This window comes from Neophocaena asiaeorientalis, unplaced genomic scaffold, assembly GCF_003031525.2.
Source record: "Neophocaena asiaeorientalis asiaeorientalis breed wild unplaced genomic scaffold, Neophocaena_asiaeorientalis_V1.1 scaffold7, whole genome shotgun sequence".
Classification (NCBI taxonomy): Eukaryota; Metazoa; Chordata; class Mammalia; order Artiodactyla; family Phocoenidae; genus Neophocaena; species Neophocaena asiaeorientalis.
In genome coordinates this window covers 18,843,723-18,863,625 of record NW_020185337.1, presented here as the reverse complement: position 1 = coordinate 18,863,625, position 19,903 = coordinate 18,843,723, and positions in this window count along the sequence as shown.

Genomic DNA, 19,903 nt, shown 5'->3' with positions numbered 1-19,903 from the left:
GTGAAAACCACCAGTATAGAAGTCAGTAGAGGGGGAAAAATAGGCTTGGAACTCCCCCTGAATTCCATCCCATTTTATTGTCATCATTTGACCTTTATGGAAGATACCTGAAAAGCTCCACTCTCAAGACTCATCTTTTTTTTTTTTAATTAAATGCTAAATCTCTAATCTCCAGCTAATTCAGTAAGCTTTACTGACATAATGTACTTGGTGACTTTGACTGACGTAGCTGGAAGTGCAAGTCCTCCTAGAGCTCTGTTTTAGTCACGTATCCTTCACTTGAATAAGAACCTTATGCAGTCTTGAACATCATTTCTTTTCCATATCTTCTCCCTCCCCTCTGTTTTTTATTTTTTTAATTGAAGTATAGTTGATTTACAATGTGTATGTATGTGTATATATATATATATATATATATATATATATATATATATATATATTTGCTGCTTTTTTATATTCTTTTCCATTATGGTTTATCTCAGGATATTGAATATAGTTCCCTGTGCTATACAGTAGGATCTTGTTGTTTATCCATTCTATATGTAATACTTTGCATCTAGGGCTTATCTTTATTTGGCCTGATTTAGAATTTGCTCTGTAAGAATAGTCATATCCCCAGGGTATGTGTCTAAAATAATCACTGACAGTTGTTTAAAAATCATATCTTCCTGAAGTAGAAATACCACTTGGGGCTAATAAAAAGCTGACAAAGAAATGTAAAATGAAAGCTGGGGAACAAGAGGACTTTAGAGGGCTTTGTAAAGCTCCTTGTATTCCTGGGAATCAAAAAAGCCACAAGCAGGTGCAGCGTTGTGAGCTTGCCTAGCAAACACCTGAGAAGGCCCAAGTCTCTCACCTACGGCTGACTTCGAGTCTCTACAACAGGAATTGAAGGTGAAGAGAGAGTTATAAATTGTCTGCTGGAGTGTTGAAGATGTACCCAAACGTAAACACAGATGCCCTTGCCGAGGCTGTAAAACGTATTGGTCTAAGACATTTAAGGAAATCTCAGTATAATCATTAGCTGATGACTAAACTAACTGAACAGAGACTTAAGTGGCTACGCATAGCCGAGAACACAGATTAACTGACTGAGTTCAGGAAAGTCACAAACGAGCAAAAGGAAAGTCATAAACTAAAAGAAAAGACAACCACAAAGAGCAATAGCAACAAATCCTGGAGCGTGGAGGAAGTCTGATTTCTATCTGGTTTCCAGATTTGCCACAATATGTTATTTTTGAAAGTTTTATTTCTCAATAAAAAATTGAAACACACAAAAATATAGAAGTGTTCCTCCTACCTAGGGTGGAAAACTATCAACAGAAACTGCCCTTGAGAAAGGCTAGACACTGGACTTACTGGTCAAAGATTTTAAATCAGTGATTATAAATACCTTCAAGAACGAAAGGATACTGTATCTAGAGAATGAAAGGAAAATATAAGAATGATGTCGCAAATAGAATATCAATAAAGAGAGAGAAATAACATAGTTAAGTAAAAAGATTTTACTTAAGAACTAAAATAACACATATGAGAAACTTACTAGGGGGACTCAATAAAAGATTTGTAATGGCAGAAGAAAGAATAGGTGAAATTTAATATAGATCTGTTGTGATTATTCAGTGTCAGGAGCAGAAAGAAAAAATGAAAAAGATGAGTAGAGACCAAGGGACCTGTGGGACACCTTCAGGTGTAACAGCATACACAAAGTGGGAGTTCCAACAGGAGAGGAGTGAGAGAAAGAGACAGAAGAACTTATAAAATAAATTAGTAGAAAATAATTTTAATGAAAATACCAAAAATTAGTATTAATAGTTGTGAAGTGACAAAATATAAAATAAATATACAAAACCCAATAGTTTTCATATACACAAGTCATTACCAGCCAGATAGTATACTGAGAAAGAAAATGTATAATTCATGATAGTACCTAGTGGGAGAAAAATCTATGAATAAATAAGAGCGTGGAACAAAATATTTGCAGCCTATGTAGTAGATTAAGTGTTAATAAACATGCCGTAGAAATAAGCATACAAGAGAAATATTACTTATAAATCAATGAGATGAAGACATACAATACAGTAGAAAAATCGCAAAGTATACAAACAAAATTTAGCAGATAATTTAAAGTGAAAAATAAACCACTTTACAAGTGTGAAAAAGGATCAGCTTTGTGAATAAACAGAGAAATACAAATTACACCAGATCCCATTCTGTGTATGACTGTGCTGTTCAATATGGTAGACACTAGCCACCTGCAGCTATTTAAATTTAAAATAATTTAAATAAAATTTAAGATTTGATTCCTTAATTGTGCTAGCCAAATTTCAAGTAATAAATAGCTACATATAGCTAGGGGCTACTGTATTAAATAGCACAAATATAGGACATAATTCCATAATTGCTGAAAATTCTATTGGGAAGAGCTGGCCTGTGAGATTTAAAATGAGGTGGTGGGAAAGGGACCCTGGTTTACTACTGGTGAGAGTATAAATGTGTCTGGTCTTTTTGGAAAGAAATGTGGTAATATCTATCAAAGTTAAAAAAGGATTAAGTACATTAAGTTTTAGGAAGCTGTATGATAATCATATTTTTACATATATATAAAATATAGTAGGAGGATACTCATACCATCATGTTTGTAATAGCAAGTAATTGGAAATACCCCAAATATGATTAATAAAATTTTAATTTATATAACCTATTAGGTGAAGAAAACAAGTCACAAAACAATATAAATTATATAATAAATCTGTGTGTGTGTGTGTGCATGTAGGTGCCTGTCTATAAGATCTGTAGGTGTTTATAACTTGAAAGAAATAGGTTTTTAAGGATACACAGTAAACTTGTATAATGATATGAAGGTCAACCTTAAATGGAGTTAAAGTTTGAAAGAGACTATTGCGTTTTGCTCTTTTTCTGAGGTGTTAGAGTTTTATTCCTTTTATGATTAAAAAAAATGGGGGGGGATTGTTAAAGAAGCAAGGTAGTGGTGGAAACAATGTCCTAATATTTTTTCCCACCATTGTAGAGATTTCACTCATATCAGGAAAATAGTGTTTGGTAAACATTGCCACATATGCTAAGACATTATGAGTGTCATGCATCCTTTTGTCCTCAAACACTGTTGCATTTAGATGTGGAATTCTCAATAATAAATAATTGCACAAACTTGAGAAAAAACGTAAAAGAATGCTTTCATATTTTCTAATGCAGTTCTAAACACAGTGAATTCAAATAGAATTCAATCAGTGGCTTGATTGTAGCTATACCAAAACAGCCACAGAATGAGCTACTATGCAGTTCTTCATCTCTAACTGCTGTGTCGTGCTGTTAGCTTTAAGTGTGATTCATCTGTTGAGGGCTCAGGGTGATATATCCACTTATGCAGAGCTATGCTAGTACACAACCGAAAGAATGGAAGAGAAAGAAAGAATGGAAGAGAAATTTGAATAATTGTTTTTGTAGAAGTAAGGAATATACATAAATTATTCTAGCTGGATTTTTAAGTCAACTAATGGAAAAAGAGATTTCATTTTAACTTCAGAGCTTACAGTTAAGGCATTAAAACATATGTCTGGTTCTTTAATATGTGCGAATGATTTTTGGTGGGAAAACATTTACATCTTGTACCTCGTCATCACTTGCATGTTAATTTTAATAATTTTAGTATGTTTCCGATGAGTCACACCTAACATTTGTTAAGACATTTATTTTACTATATACACGATACTTTTATATTTCTTAATTAAATTCCCCTTGATATTCTTAGGAAAATACTATCAGTATATTTTTAACACCATTATGTTGATGGTAAATACTTACATTGAATAAAACAGTAAAATATAGAATGTATTTCTGAGACATCCTTCTCTTAAGCCTTTTTAATATTTCTCTCCCCATTTTCATTTACTGCTTCCCCCGCATACACACCCTTAATTCAGGTGTGCTCTTGCATTAAGGTTCCCATCACCATGGCCCGTGAAGAACAGCCCTTCCTTACTGTGGCTTAATGCTTCTTCCGACAAAATTATCACGTGTCTTCTAACCACAGGTTGTTAGTTTCAGCAGGTTTTCTGCTGGAAAGCAGTGTAAAACATTGGTGGTAACAACACCAAAAAAATCCTTTTCTGAGTTGCTTATATCTAGAGGTAACCCATATGAACAAAAACAATAGCAAAGTTACAGAAAGAGAACCCAGTCAAAGATGTAGAGCCTTTTGAGAGGGAGATCACTGGGGTCTTTAAGACATACTACACAAAAGCCCTTCTTGGCCCTGAATGATGTTTTAAATTAAGTATTAAAATTAATATATCCAACTTGTTTTATTTCTAAATGTTGAATTTTTCCCATTCATCATATTCCAACCAAAGAAGAGATGGATATGTTACTAGCTACAGCATTATTTTTGTCCTATAGACGGTAAGACTTGAGGCACACAGCCTATCAAAGGCATTTCTGCCAAAGAGCAGCAACAGAAGATTGACACCAGAAATCCTAAGCTCTGGTTACTTATTTAAGCCTGAGTCCAGGATTTCAAGGTTATTTGCCAAAAGATGCTTTCTTCAAGTACAACATGAAGGGACTTTATGAAATTCTCCAATAGTACGGAGAATCACTAAGACTGTTCAGAAAAAAATAGTCATCTCTATAAAGGCTGTAGATACAAATACAGCAGCCCCAGAATTAGAACAATAAAGAATACTTAGATGTCAAGGAGTCCTCTTCAAATGTACACTTGGATTTGTGTTATAAACCCAACCTTCAACTGGGACCCTGAGCATGTTTTGCGGCTTCTGTCAGTTACTAGATATGTGTTACCCAGGTCGCTTAACTAACTACATTGGGCTTCCTTACATCATTTATGGAATGACTCTTCATACCATTTGTGAAATGATGGGGAATGAATAATTTCATTTCTAAAGTCTCCCCCAGTTCTGCCACTGTATGAATTGAGGTTCTCCTCCCTCTCTCTAGAGACTTTTTAAAATTAAACTTTTTGTTTTGAGGTAATTGTGGATTCACACACAGTTGTAAGGGGTAACACAGAGAGATCCCATGTACTCTTTACCCAGTTTCCTCCAAAGGTAACATCTTGTAAAAATATAGTACAATAGTACAACCAGAATACTTACATTGATCCAATTAAAATACAGAACAGCTCACTATAGCTTTGATTCCTTAATATTTGTCAGGTAAAGGGATTACAGTCAGTGAGAGCTTACTGTATGGTGTGTTTTACATGCTTTCTTTTATTTAATTCTAAGTATAGATCACTTTAGATTAGACCCAGCTGAAAGTGGAAGAGCCAGGTTCAAGGTCTAGCTGACATCACAGCCCTCATTCTTTCTACTACAGCATGCTGCCCCTGGAAAAAATCTGCAAGATCTTGTCATTGCTTTATGTGCCATCAAATTGCACTACACGTATAACTGGGAATAAATGGGCATCTCTTTCCATCAGGAAAACTTTGCTTACGCAGCTTTGCTTACGCAGCTTTGCTGAGCCTCAGATCTAGGAAGATGTAAAACATGCCCAGGTCTAGGTCACCCAGCCCATCAGCCGTTTAGTCAGGATTAAATCTGCAGTGTCTGTCTTCTGGATGCCCTCCTTTCTTTTTCACCTTTTGTACCATAGCCTCATTCTCTGAATGATAAATGATAGCAGAGTGCAGCAGAGAAAGAAGCAAGGACATTGTGGAAGAAGTCATTTGTATGTTCCAAAGGAAGAAAAGTAATTTTACAATAAAATCTGCTCAGATGAGTTATTTATGTTAAAAAAAAAAAACCTACACACTATATTACAAAATTATAAATGCAAAACTGAAAACCATGCTATTTGGACAGTCTTCTACAATCACCCTTCCAATCTTCTGAGGTGTCAAACACCAAAGTCTTTCTGAGCTGCTAGGGACTCAGCCCCTTACCAGTACAATATTGGAGTAACAATTAATTTACACAATGAATATGCATTGAGCATCTACTGAGTGTCAGCATTAGAATACTGGGGACAAAAACAGCCCCTAATGCCTTTGTAAAGGGGGCACAGAATTTTAATGAATAGTTATACAAATAGATATATTCCATATGCATTATGGAGGGAATCCATAAGGCATTATGATAATGCATAAAAGGGCAAATTAATCTGAGAGTTCAGAGAAAACTGTTTAAGGAATTAACATTTAATATGGGAACTGAAGGTCGAAAGGATAGCTTTTCATGCTCAGAAAGAGGCCTTGTGGCCCAGGTGCTGGTTTCATCTGAATGCTTGCCCATTCATTTACCAGTCAATCCTGCTGTCCACTGAGTCCTTAACTGGGGTTATCAGCTGTAACACTTACACATGTTCTCTCCTTGTGGCCTGAGCTTCTGCACCACATGGTGGCTGGATTTCAAGGATGAGGAACGAGGGAGGAGTTAACACATGATAAATCTGTTGGTAAATCTGTCCCTTAGAGATCAATATGATTGCTATTTGACACATAGTTAAACAAGCAAATGGACATTAAAACATCTAAAATTACATATGTGATAAATATTCCATTTTTTACTAAATGAAAAGTCTGGAATTAAAATTTAGGTTTTGTATCTATAATACCAAAATAGACTTGCAACTTTTTACGCCTCGGCTAAAAGGGTTAGGATGGCAGCTGAACTGGGCCCTATTTTATAGGTTTGAACTATAGCAGTTAATTGTCCTCCACTTTCTGTTCCTGTGAACAAAAACTTATTTGCTTTCTAAAGGAGTTAGCTCCATTCACATTAACCCACGTTCACTTCTTTCTCATTGGTGACCTCTGTCTTGCCACTTATTCCTGGGTGAGCAAACCTAATATTACGACTGCGACAAATAACTGCAGCCGTCCTAACAGAGAGATTCTCGAAGGAAAAATGGGAATAAGCAGAGAGAAAGGAGAAACAGAACAACGTTCTTAGTGGTCGAGTGCCCGGGCCCTGAAGCTAACCACCTGAGTCTGAAATCAAGTTCTACAACTTATCAGTTGGGTGACTTGGTAACTTCTTTGTACCCTGGTTTCCTTTCTGTGACATAAGGTTTTAAAAATAGAACGAAAAAAATCAAGTTGTTTAAGTATAAAACAAGATAAAGTTTATAAAACGCAGCCCAGTGCTTGGCATATTTTAAGCCCTCAGGAAATGTGAGCTCTTAGGCCATAATTATTTGTATTAATAAGGAAAACGGCACCAGTGAGGGTGAGCACATGGGGATCTAGGCTGATGTGGGTGTTACCATATGGATACTGTCCAGCATCTAGTCTTCCAGTGCAATAGGCATCAGGTAGCCCTGGGAGAGTAGCTTAGTTTCATTGGGAGATAGCATAAGTGCATGCGACACGGGCCTCTTTGTGTACCTGGACCTCTCATACTTCCCCAAGAATTTGACTGGGTTAGTTCCATTATCATCCACAATGGCCCCTGCATTTTCACCTAGACATAGTTACTTTAACTCTGTGTCTAAGCAGTTGAGGTTTTTTGCTTTTGTCTCACGGGCTCAATATAGAATCGCTTGTGCTTAAAAGGGAAAAGTGGGCCTGGCAGACTTCTAGAGTTTGATAAATTCTCTCTGAAAATAGGCATGTTTGGGAAAAAAGAACACACAGCTGAGTTCCTATCCACCCCAGAGAGATGAGGAATCCCTCCCTCTGATGCCCTTGTCAGTCAGTGGCTGTTTATAAATGGCCCTACTCTCTCGTGTAGCTTCTCCTGCTCAGCTTTCCATCCTGGTGACAGTTAAGTCCCAAGCTGACTGCATTCGTCAGGGCTTCGCAAAGGAACAGAAGCAATAGGATATACAGAGATAATATCAGAGGAGACTTACTAAGGAAATTTGGCTCATGTGTTTAGGGAGGCCAAAAAGTCCCACAATCTGTCATCCGTAAGCTAGAGGACCAGGAGAGCCAATAGTATAATTCAGGCTGAGCCCAAAGACCTAAGAACCAGGGAACCCAATGGTGTAATTCCCTGTCACAGGCCAGAGTCCTGAGAGCCAGGGGACCATTGGTGTAAGTCCCAGAGTCTGAAGGCCTGAGAAACAGGAGCTCCAGAGTCTGAGGGCAGGAAAAGATGGATGTCTACCTCCAAAAGGGAGAGCAAGAATTCACCTTTCCTTTGCAGTGTTTTATTCCATTTGGGCCCTCAAAGGACTGGATGATGCCACTTGGTGAGGGTGGATCTTCTTTACTCAATCTATTGATTCAAATGCTAATCTCTTCTGGAAATACACACATTGTTTCACACCCAGAAATAGTGTTTTACCAGCTGTCTGGGCATCCCTTAGGTCAGTCAATATGACACCTAAAATCACCTATCATGTTGACCAAATGCCTCTCATTCACTATCATGCTTTTATCTTTGGGACCCAAGGTCAACCTGTCCTATGTCCTTATTTTTTTCACCTGTCACCCAAACATAGACTCCTGGGATTAAATAGTGTTTTGACTTATGTCAATACTACTTTAAGTTTCCTCTCTCTCTTCTATTTTACCTAAATTCTTTCCCTAAATCTACCACTCCGTTAGTAATGAACTTCAGAGATCCTAAAACTCTTCACAAAATATTTTGTGCACTTTGGAGTTACATGAAATATTGTTTTCCCTAGAAGACCTTGATTAACCTTTTCTTCTTCCAAGCAAATCTACATATCCTCTCTCTTCTTACCTCTCAGAGTTGAGAGGCAGCATCTGAACATCTATGCACTCCACTGTCACTTTTAGACTCTTCGTCCTCTGCCTTCTTATAAAAATTACATGCTCTTTCATGGTTCATGCCAATCACCTACATGGTCTCCATCTCTCTTAGGACTAAAAAGCAACCCAGAAGCTGTTTTTAAACATGGAGTTTAATTCTTTTTTGTAGCTAACATGGTCTAGCTCCAAAACCCGTGGGATTTATGCTGTGAAGTTCCTACTGGGGCTTTCCAAAAATTCCACACAACATGGTTTTTTTCCACCTAAAACTGTGGTTCACATTTTTAAGTCTGAAACTGTGAAGGATCTGACATGTTATTCTACTTATAAGTTAGCCGGCCTTTCTTCATCTATTTATCTATACCATCTATCTCTCTCCTAAGAGAAACTGCAGACTTCTGTATGAGAGAACAGACAGTTTACCCACAGAGCATCTTAGCTGTGCCCTAACTCCCCCTGGGGCAACACAGTGAGGGCCAAGGATCACTTCTGCATGCAGAGGTTGTACTATAGAATATGAACCCTGAAATTAGGACGACTAGAACTTATAGGGCAGCTGACACATCTGCCTTCCTCCTCTCCAGAAGGAGACTTTTGCTCTGGAATATAAACACATTTTCCCCAGGGAGGAGAAGAAAAAGTCTCTAGCTTTTTTTTTTCTTTTTTAACATCATTATTGGAGTATAATTTACAATGGTGTGTTAGTTACTGCTGTATAACAAAGTGAATCAGCTATACATACACATATATCCCCATATCTCCTCCCTCTTGCGTCTCCCTCCCACCCTCCCTATCCCACCCCTCTAGGTGGTCACAAAGCACCTAGCTGATCTCCCTGTTCTATGCTTCCCACTAGCTATCTATTTTTAAATTGGTAGTGTATATATGTCCATGCCACTCTCTCACTTCATCCCAGCTTACCCTTCCCCCTCCCTGTGTCCTCAAGTCCATTCTCTACATCTGTGTCTTTATTCCTGTCCTCCCCCTAGGTTCTTCAGAACCATTTTCTCTTTTTACATTCCATATATATGCGTTAGCATACAGTATTTGCTTTTCTCTTTCTGACTTACTTCACTCTGTATGACAGACTCTAGGTCCATCCACCTCAGTACAAATAACTCAATTTCGTTTCTTTTTATGGCTGAGTAATATTCCATTGTATATATGTGCCACATCTTCTTTATCCATTCACCTGTCGATGGACACTTAGGTTGCTTCCACGTCCTGGCTATTGTAATAGAGCTGCAATGAACACTGTGGTACATGACTCTTTTTGAATTATGGTTTTCTCAGGGTATATGCCAAGTAGTGGGATTGCTGGGTCCTATGGTAGTTCTATTTTTAGGTTTTTAAGGAACCTCCTTACTGTTCTCCATAGTGGCTGTATCAATTTACATTCCCACCAACAGTGCAAGAGGGCTCCCTTTTTTCCACACCCTCTCCAGCATTTATTGTTTGCAGATTTTTTGATGATGGCCATTCTGACTGGTGTGAGGTGACACATCCCTGCAGTTTTGATTTGCACTTCTCTAATGATTAGTGATGTTGAGCATCCTTTCATGTGTTGGTTGACAATCTGTATATCTTTGAAGAAATGTCTATTTAGTCTTCTGCCCATATTTGGATTAGGTTGTTTGTTTTTTTTGATATTGACCTGCATGAGCTGCTTGTATATGTTCAAGATTAATCCTTTGTCAGTTGCTTCATTTGCAAATATTTTCTCCCATTCTGAGGGTTGTCTTTTACATGGTTTCCTTTGCTGTGCAAAAGCTTTTAAGTTTCATTAGGTCCCATTTGTTTGTCTCTGTTTTTATTTCCATTTCTCTAGGAGGAAGGTCAAAAAGGATCTTGCTGTGATTTATGTCATAAAGAGTTCTGCCTATGTTTTCCTCTAAGAGATTTATAGTGTCTGGCCTTACATTTAAGTCTTTAATCCATTTTGAGTTGATTTTTGTGTATGGTGTTAGGGAGTGTTCTAATTTCATTCTTTTACATGTAGCTGTCCAGTTTTCCCAGCACCACTTATTGCAGAGGCTGTCTTTTCTCCATTGTATATTCATGCCTCCTTTATCAAAGATAAGATGACCATATGTGCATGGGTTTATCTCTGGGTGCTCTATGCTGTTCCATTGATCTATATTTCTGTTTATGTGCCAGTACCATACTGTCTTGATTATTGTAGCTTTATAGTATAGTATAGTCGCAAGTCTGGGAGACTGATTCCTCCAGCTCCATTTTGCTTTCTCAAGATTCCTTTGGCTATTCGGGGTCTTTTGTGTTTCCATACAAATTGTGAAAATTTTTGTTCTTCTTCTGTGAAAAATGCCATGGGTAGTTTGATAGGGATTGCATTGAATCTGTAGATTGCTTTGGGTAATATAGTCATTTTCACAATGTTGATTCTTCCAATCAAAGAACATGATATATCTCTCCAACTTCCCTCTTATAACTGCTTTTGCTGCATCCCATAGGTTTTGGGTCATCGAGTTTACATTATCATTTGTTTCTAGGTATTTTTGATTTCCTTTTTGATTTCTTCAGTGATCTCTTGGTTATTTACTAGTGTATTGTTTAGCCTCCATGTGTTTGTAATTTTTTACAGTTTGTATTCCTGTAATTGATATCTAGTCTTATAGCGTTGTGGTCAGAAAAGATACTTGATATGATCTCAATTTTCTTAAATTTACCAAGGCTTGATTTGTGACCCAAGATATGATCTATCCTGGAGAATGTTCCATGAACACTTGAGAAGAAAGTGTATTCTGTTGTTTTTGGATGGAATGTCCTATAAATATCAATTAAGTCCATTTTGTCTGATGTGTCATTTAAAGCTTGTGTTTCCTTATCTATTTTCATTTTGGATGATCTGTCCATTGGTGAAAGTGAGGTGTTAAAAGTCCCCTACTATTATTGTGTTACTGTCGATTTCCCCTTTTATGGCTGTTACCATTTGCCTTATGTATTGAGGTACTACTATGTTGGGTGCATAAATATTTACAATTGTTACATCTTCTTCTGGGATTGATCCCTTGATCATTATGTAGTGTCCTTCTTTGACTCTTGTAATATTCTTTATTTTAAAGTCTGTTTTGTCTCACATGAGAATTGCTATTCCAGCTTTCTTTTGATTTCCTTTTGCATGGAATGTCTTTTTCATCCCCTCACTTTCAGTGTGTATGTGTCCCTAGGTCTGAAGTGGTTCTCTTGTAGACAGCATATATATGGGTCTTGGTTTTGTATCCAATCAGCCAGTCTGTACCTTTGTGTTGGAGCATTTAATCACATTTAGGGTAATTATTGATATGTATATACCTATTACCATTTTCTTAATTGTTTTGGGGGTGTTATTGTAGGTCTTTTTCTTCGTTTATGTTTCCTGCCTAGAGAAGTTCCTTTAGCATTTGTTGTAAAGCTGGTTTGGTGGTGCTGAATTCTCAGCTTTTGCTTGTCTGTAAAGGTTTTAATTTCTCCATTGAATCTGAATGAGATCTTGGCTGGGTAGAGTAATCTTGATTGTAAGTTTTTCCCTTTCATCACTTTAAATATCTCCTGCCACACCCTTCTGGCCTGCAGAGTTTCTGCTGAGAAATCAGCTGTTAACTTTATGGCGATTCCCTTGTATGTTAATTGTTTCTTTTCCCTTGCTGATTTTAATACTTTTTCTTGGTATTTAATTTTTGATTGCTTAATTAATATGTATCTTGACGTGTAAATCCTTGAATTTATTCTGTATGAGATTCTCTGTGCTTCCTGCACTTACTATTTCTTTTCCCATATTAGGGAAGTTTTCAAGTATAGTCTCTTGAAATACTTGCTCAGACCCTTTCTTTTTCTCTTCTTCTTCTGGGACCCCTAAAATTCTAATGCTGGTGTTTAATGTTGTCTCAGATGTCTGAGACTGTCCTCAGTTCTTTTCATTCTTTTTTCTTTATTCTGCTCTGCAGTAGTTATTTCCACTATTTTATCTTCCCAGTCACTTATCCATTCTTCTGCCTGAGTTATTCTGCTATTGATTCCTTCTGGAGGATTTTTAATTTCACTTATTGTGTTTTTCATCATTGTTTGTTTGCTCTTTACTTCTTCTAGGTCCTTGTTAAATGTTTCTTGTATTTTCTCCATTCTGTTTGCAAGATTTTGGTTATCTTTACTATCATTACTCTGAATTCTGTTTCACATAGACTGCCTATTTCCTCTTCATTTGTTTGGTCTTGTGGGTTCTTACTTTGCTCCTCCATCTGCTGTGTATTTCTCTGTCTCCTCATTTTACTTATCTTACTGCGTTTGAGGTCTCCTTTTCGCAGGCTGCATGTTCGTAGTTCCCGTTGTGTTTGGCGTCTGCCACCAGTGGGTAAGCTTGGTTCAGTGGGCTGTGTAGGCTTCCTGGTGCCTATGTTCTGGTGGATGAGGCTGGATCTTGTCTTTCTGGTGGGCAGGACCACGTCTGGTGGTGTGTTTTGGGGTGTCTGTGAACTCATGTTGATTTTAGGCAGCCTCTCTGCTAATGGTGGGGTTGTGTTCCTGGCTTGCTGGTTTTTTGGCATAGGTTGTCCAGCACTGTAGCTTTCTGTTCATTGAGTGGAGCTGGGTCTTAGTATTGAGGTGGAGATCTCTGGGACAGCTTTTGCCATTTGATATTACATGGGATTGGGAGGTTTCTGGTGAACCAATTTCCTGATCTCGGCTCACCCACCTAAGAGGCTCAGGCCTGACACCCGGCTGGAACACCAAAGCCCCATCAGCCACATGGCTCAGAAGAGAGAAAAATAAAAAGAAAAAGAAAAGAAAATAAAGTTATTAAAAGAAAAAATTCAAAAATATATTATAAAAAAGAAAGAAGAGAGCAATCAAACCAATAAACAAATCCACCAATGATAACAAGTTTGTCTATTCAGGTATTCCACAGATGCAGGGTACATCAAGTTGACTGTGGGGATTTAATCCGCTGCTCCTGAGGCTGCTAGGAGAGATTTCCCTTTCTCTTCTTTGTTCGCACAGCTGCCGGGGTTCAGCTTTGGTTTTGGCCCCGCCTCTGCGTGTAGGTCACCCTCTGGGCTCTGTTCTTCACCCAGACAAGACGGGGTTAAAGCAGCAGCTGATTAGGTGCTCTGGCTCACTCAGGCCAGGTGGAGGGAGGGGTACAGGATGTGCGGTGAGCCTGCAGCGGCAGAGGCCAGTGTGACGTTGCACCAGCCTGAGGTGCGCCGTGCGTTCTCCTGGGGCATTTGTCCCTGGATCACGGGGCCCTGGCAGTGTCGGGCTGCACAGGCTCCCAGGAGGGGGGTGTGGATAGTGACCTGTGCTTGCACGCAGGCTTCTTGGTGGTGGCAGCAGCAGCCTTAGCGTCTCATGCCCGTCTCTGGGGTCTGCGCTGATAGCCGCAGCTTGCGCCCGTCTCTGGAGCTTGTTTAGGCGGTGCTCTGAGTCCCCTCTCCTCGCGTACCCTGCAACAATGGGCTCTTGATGCTTAGACAGTTACAGACTTTTCCCCAGACTCCCTCCCGGCTAGCTGTGGCGCACTAACCCCTTCAGGCTGTGTTCACACAGCCAACCCCAGTCCACTCCCTGGGATCCGACCTCCGAAGCCCGAGCCTAAGCTCCCAGCCCCGCCCTCCCCAGCGGGTGAGCAGACAAGCCTCTCGGGCTGGTGAGTGCCGGTCGGCCCTGATCCTCTGTGCGGGAATGTCTCCGCTTTGCCCTCCGCACCCCTGTTGTTGCGCTTTCCTCCATAGCTCCGAAGCCTTCCCCCTCCGCCCCCCGCAGTCTCCGCCCGCGAAGGGGCTTCTAGTGTGTGGAAACCTTTCCTCCTTCACGGCTCCCTCCCACTGTTGCAGGTCCCGTCCCTATTCTTTTGTCTCTGTTCTTTCTTTTTTCTTTTTCCCTACCCAGGTATGTGGGGACTTTCTTGCCTTTTGAGAGGTCTGAGGTCTTCTGCCAGTGTTCAGTAGGTGTTCTATAGGAGTTGTTCCACATGTAGATGTATTTTTGATGTATTTGTGGGGAGGAAGGTGATCTCCACGTCTTACTCCTCCGCCATCTTGAAGGTGCCCCCAAGTCTCGGGCTTTTATCCACCACTTTGGTATATAAACAAATGGCCTCAGGGGAGATCTGTATTTAAGACTGCTATTCAATCACTCATCATTCAGAAAGCCAGGACCATCCAGAAATGTGAGAACAATAGTAGTTTCACAAGACTCTGGCCCAAGTGGTAGAACTGCTTTCATAGCCACGTTTTCCTGCCCTGGATCCCACTCACATCTGGCATGACATCTACTACATGTCAGAGCATTATTGTTACCAATGGAATATTCTGCCACAGACCCAAAGATGCTTTCTTCTTAGCTTTCTACACTCCTAAGTCCTCTTAGGTGTGAGATGCAGTAATTTTGCAGGGGACATCCCAGCATAGCTTGGACCATTGGGCCCCTCAAAACTTTACCAATATAGTGGGCCCTGATTCTTCATAGGTTTTATTTCCTGTCCTCTGTAGTTCATATGCATTTAATCAAAACCTCTAACATATTTGCAACTTCTTGCTCATTTGGTTCTGTTAACATGATGTTGCCCATAAAGCATACTAACGTGGTGTTCTGTAAATGTTCAGATGGTCCGGGTCTCTTCTAAATATATTATGATAGATGGCAGGAGAGTTAATGTAGCCCTGAAGCAAGACCATAAAAGTATACTGCTGTCTGTTCCAAGTGACTGCAACTTTTTTTTTCACCTTCCTTCTTAATAGAAATAGGAATGAAAACAGTTTGTTAGATCAATGGCCACACACCATGTATCTGAGCCCATGTTAAATATCCACATTCTGCACGGCAAACAGGATGTGTCTGCTTGATTAGTGAATTAATTTGGGATATAGTGGGGACTCTCACCCTTGCATTTTCTGAGACGTTAATATCTGCCATTCCCTCCAAGATGCAATACTGTTTTTGATTTACTAACTTGGCCAGTGGGGGTGGGTTGGGATGGTGACAGTGTCAGGTGTTTCCATGTGGCCTTTCCCACTACAATATAATCTACTAATCAGGAGAAGGAACTGTCAACTGAAAAAAAAGCAAACCAAACACACAACCTAAAAGTTGAGAATTATGTTTTATTTGGTGGATTTTCCGAGGACTGAAGCCCGAAAGATGGCCTCTCAGATAGCTCTGAGGGACTGCTCCAAAGAGGTAAAAGAAGAGCCAGGATATATAGGAGCTTTTGCAACGAAAACCAGGGAGTCAGAATATCAAACGATGAATGTTAATTAAAGAAAACCAGACATCTCAAGTTAATGAATTTAGTGCTCTTCTGAGTATGGGAAGATGCACGAGTCTGGGTTCATTGAAATCATTCCTTTGATATGCACCTCAGCTATCTAGGGCCAGCATCCTGCTTTTCTCTTCTTGGGTCCCCTCAGGGTGCATAGCTGGGTGTGGCTGTAGTGTCTGCTGGCTTGATGGCTGCAACATCCTTTGTTTCCTGATGTGTCAGCTGACATTTTTCATCCACAGAACTTCTGTTGGAGTCTAAGAACAACCAAGTATATCCATACCTATGATATTATTCAGGGCCAGGTCCCAGAGAAATGACCATTGGGTGATTCTGGGGACCCAGGGAACTCCCTGTGAGCCAAACTGGGACAATGTCGTATTTATTATGTTTCACATTCCCAAGCATCAAGTTAGCTCAGACCCAGTGTCTAATCTTCTTGGAAATATTTCCATACTCCCTGCCTCTTAGTATATGGTTACTTGAGTAAATGGCTGGAAGTCTCTTTGAGGAAAGACTGTGGGGACCATTTGTCTACATGCTGCCCACTTGCATGGTTTTGCAGGGCCCTTCCTCCTGAGCACTTCAGTCAATATGTTTCAGATCTGCAGAATGGCTCAGGTCTAGAGACTGGGCAAGAATTTGAAATATTTTATTGGCAGGTGCCCTCAGCTTTCTTTCTTAAATTCTTATGATTATATGGATTGAGTAATACCCTTTTGGTTACCCTCCTAGGTTGCTTTCAGGGAAGCTATGTTTTTTTTAACCATGTCCATGGTGCCCTGTGGTTCAGGTCCCTGTCTGCCACTCCAGCCTTGCAGCTCACTGAGTTCATTGTAACAGCCTGGCTTTGAGTTCATTGTAACTTCTGACAGCTAAGTGCCATTACCTAGCCTCAATTATTTTGGAATTCTATCATTCCTAATTCTATTATTGAACCCACTTGTAATAGAATCTCCTTCTGTTTTCCCTTACTTACAGAGGAAAAGTCATCACTGAGTGTCTTAATGACGCTGGTGCCCCTCTCACTGGAGCATAATTTATCACTTTTGTAGAAGTATCCTCCAACTCCACCCACAGAACATGCTCAGCTGGTAGAGTTTCTAACTTTATGTCCATATCCATCTAGATGCCTACTTCCACTATCTGCAGTTATTCCATTTCTGTTTCACTTACTGTGGGCCAGTGTTCTCTCCAAACTTCTGAGTGTCATCCAAATTAGAATAGAACCATCTAATTAGCATATTAAGAATTAGCATATTAGCACCATCTTCTAGGGTCCTCTCCAGATTATTAGATTTTGTATGATGGGAGAATACTCGTGTCAGTAGACTCTCCATTAGCCATCCTTCTGTACCATCCACTCGGCCCCCCAACTTCACAGTCTAGCACTCTCAGGATCCGGTTCTTTGTATCATTTCCAGGCTCCTGCTGGTACCTGTAGGCTAAATCATGCAGTTTTTCAAGATATAGTCCATTTCCTCTCTTCCAGTCCCAGCACTACACTGGCCATACTCTGATGCAGCTTGATGCTACTACTTGGTCTGGTGGCTAGGAAAGGATGTGGGGCTAGATTCTTATGGTGGGGCAGGGGTACAATCTAGAGGCTGCCGCATTGTGTTCAAGGAAGAGAAAACTGGGAACTTTTGATTCCTCCTCTAACAGGGAGGTGTGGAAACTTCCTGTAGATCCAGAGGGTTCAAGGGGATCTGAAGCGTCAATAATATCTACCCACATGACCCCATCCCATGACTCAGAGTCTTACTGCTCTCCCGCTGGACCCTTGACTTGATGTAGTTGAAACTTCAGCCTTCTTTAGAGACGAGCTACTAGCCCAGATCCTCTGCTTTATCTGTTCTAGGTTGTAGAAGATAAGAGTTACTTTATATGTGGCCTAAGAGGACCTCTGACTGTCACATTTTGCTTTTGATTTGTGAAATTACCCTCAGTCTTTCAGTGTCCTTCTCCATGTATCAGTTACACTCATCAAGAGCCATCTGATTCCGTTGTCCTTATAATTAGCGCTTCTACTGAACCTTCCAAAAGCCTGATGTGTTGAACCAGCCAGTACTGTTCCCTTTTCTGGTGTTTCATCCATTTCATCTGGAGAAAGTATAATAATGACCAATTGCATCAAACTTCATTCTGTTTTCTTGTTTGATACCTTTCATTTCCACTAAGCAAAATTCAAACTGAGTGTAAGCCCCTACTTCAGTGTTGGGCACAACATAATTATTTATTAAGTGTGTAAGTATTAGATTTCTTTTCGGGTCTGTGTGATGATTTTCACTAATTCCAATAATTTATTCCTTTTTAATGTAGTGCACATAGAACCAGGCTAATTTTAATAGCTTCTATGTTGGAATTGGATTCTGTCTATTGGAAATAGATTGCAGCTAAGCCAGTGGTTATCATTGATCGAAAATCTGCCTGGTCAGGCCAATGTGATGGGTTAGGGTCTGATCAAGATGGCTCCAGGCCATAGCTTTTGCTCAAGCTTATCAGAACTAGACATTAGGATTCTAGACAGAGCCTCTGTGCATGTAATGAAATAAGTTTCAGTTGTACTTCAAGGTTAAAATTAGAATCAACTGTGTCAATATTAGTTTCATCAACCATATTACTTACATGGAGAAGTCATCACCTTTACACACACACACATTTCCTGTTAAAATTTTAAAATTGAATTATGACTCACAATGGACACCAGCAAAATTCTGGTAATGTTGCCTTAACCTGTGGAACATAATGGAATCAGACTTCACAGCCTCCTTTGTCTGTACTCACAGAGACATCTGCCTCTCCTTCCCAGTGTAATTTCTTTCGAGGCAGAATGGCATGCTCTCACAGCAGGGATGCCATTCTAGCTAGTTTTTTTCCTTGAGGTTGAAGGGCAAGGTCTCCAAGTTTAATTGATTTCTTTCTTCCAAAGAAAGAAAGGACAAGAAAGATGGAGGCTAGTGGAAAACCCCTGGTGTTTGCACGGATGTCATTTGCCAGTGTGCAAAACAGCACGGCTTTCATCTTCTCACCAACATCCATGGTTGGTTCCTGTCTTCTGTGCACTGCTGGTATCTGGCCCTGAATCTAACACACCACTGAATGTACAAAGGAATCTGTTGTTGTTGTTTTTTGGGCATTTCTGTTGCTGCTTGAGCCCCACTGATGTTGCTCCAGCTCAGCAGTCGGCTTCTCAGACAATGAGAGCCTGTCTCTTCATCTTGCAATTTCCTGTTTCCCACTCTCCACTCCCATGATCCAACAAAAGGAATTCATTAAAGGAGTTAAGTGTTTGGTTATTATCAGAGGAGGGAAAACAAATTGAGCTATTTTTGACCACAGAGGTCTTTCACAACAGCCACTGAAGTCAGCCCTTTCCTCACTTATAATAATCATAAAAAATCAGCCATGGTTTCTAGCGGTCACTGCATTATGCCAGCATAGAAGGGGCAGAAGAAACCAAGTACAAATTATGTAATTATCTGAAGAACTCATAGTTTTCTTTTGTTCTTTGCTTATTTATGTGCCACTTGTATCATCCCTGAATTTCTTGGTAAGTTCTGAATATAAAGGCAAGTAAGGCTGACATATGACTATTAATTTTCCTGGAGAGCAAATAAAAAACCTCTTTACTAACTCCAACAGCAGTCAGTAAGAGTAAAGATCTTTAAAAGCAGTCAGAGCCTCTAATATCTTGTAATGTACGAAAGAAAACCCTAGCTTATTTCTAAAAGGAAACACCCCATGTAATTTTGATATATATATTATTGAGAAAAGTTAGGTTATTCTTTTATCATACCACTACATTTTCAATTTTCTATAAAATTTAATAGAGTTAAATGATTATGTTTCACGTGCAAAGAACAAACAGGAAAAAAGAAACATTGAAGCCTACTGAGCTTTTTGGTTATTCAAATATGTGTGTGTGTGTGTGTGTGTGT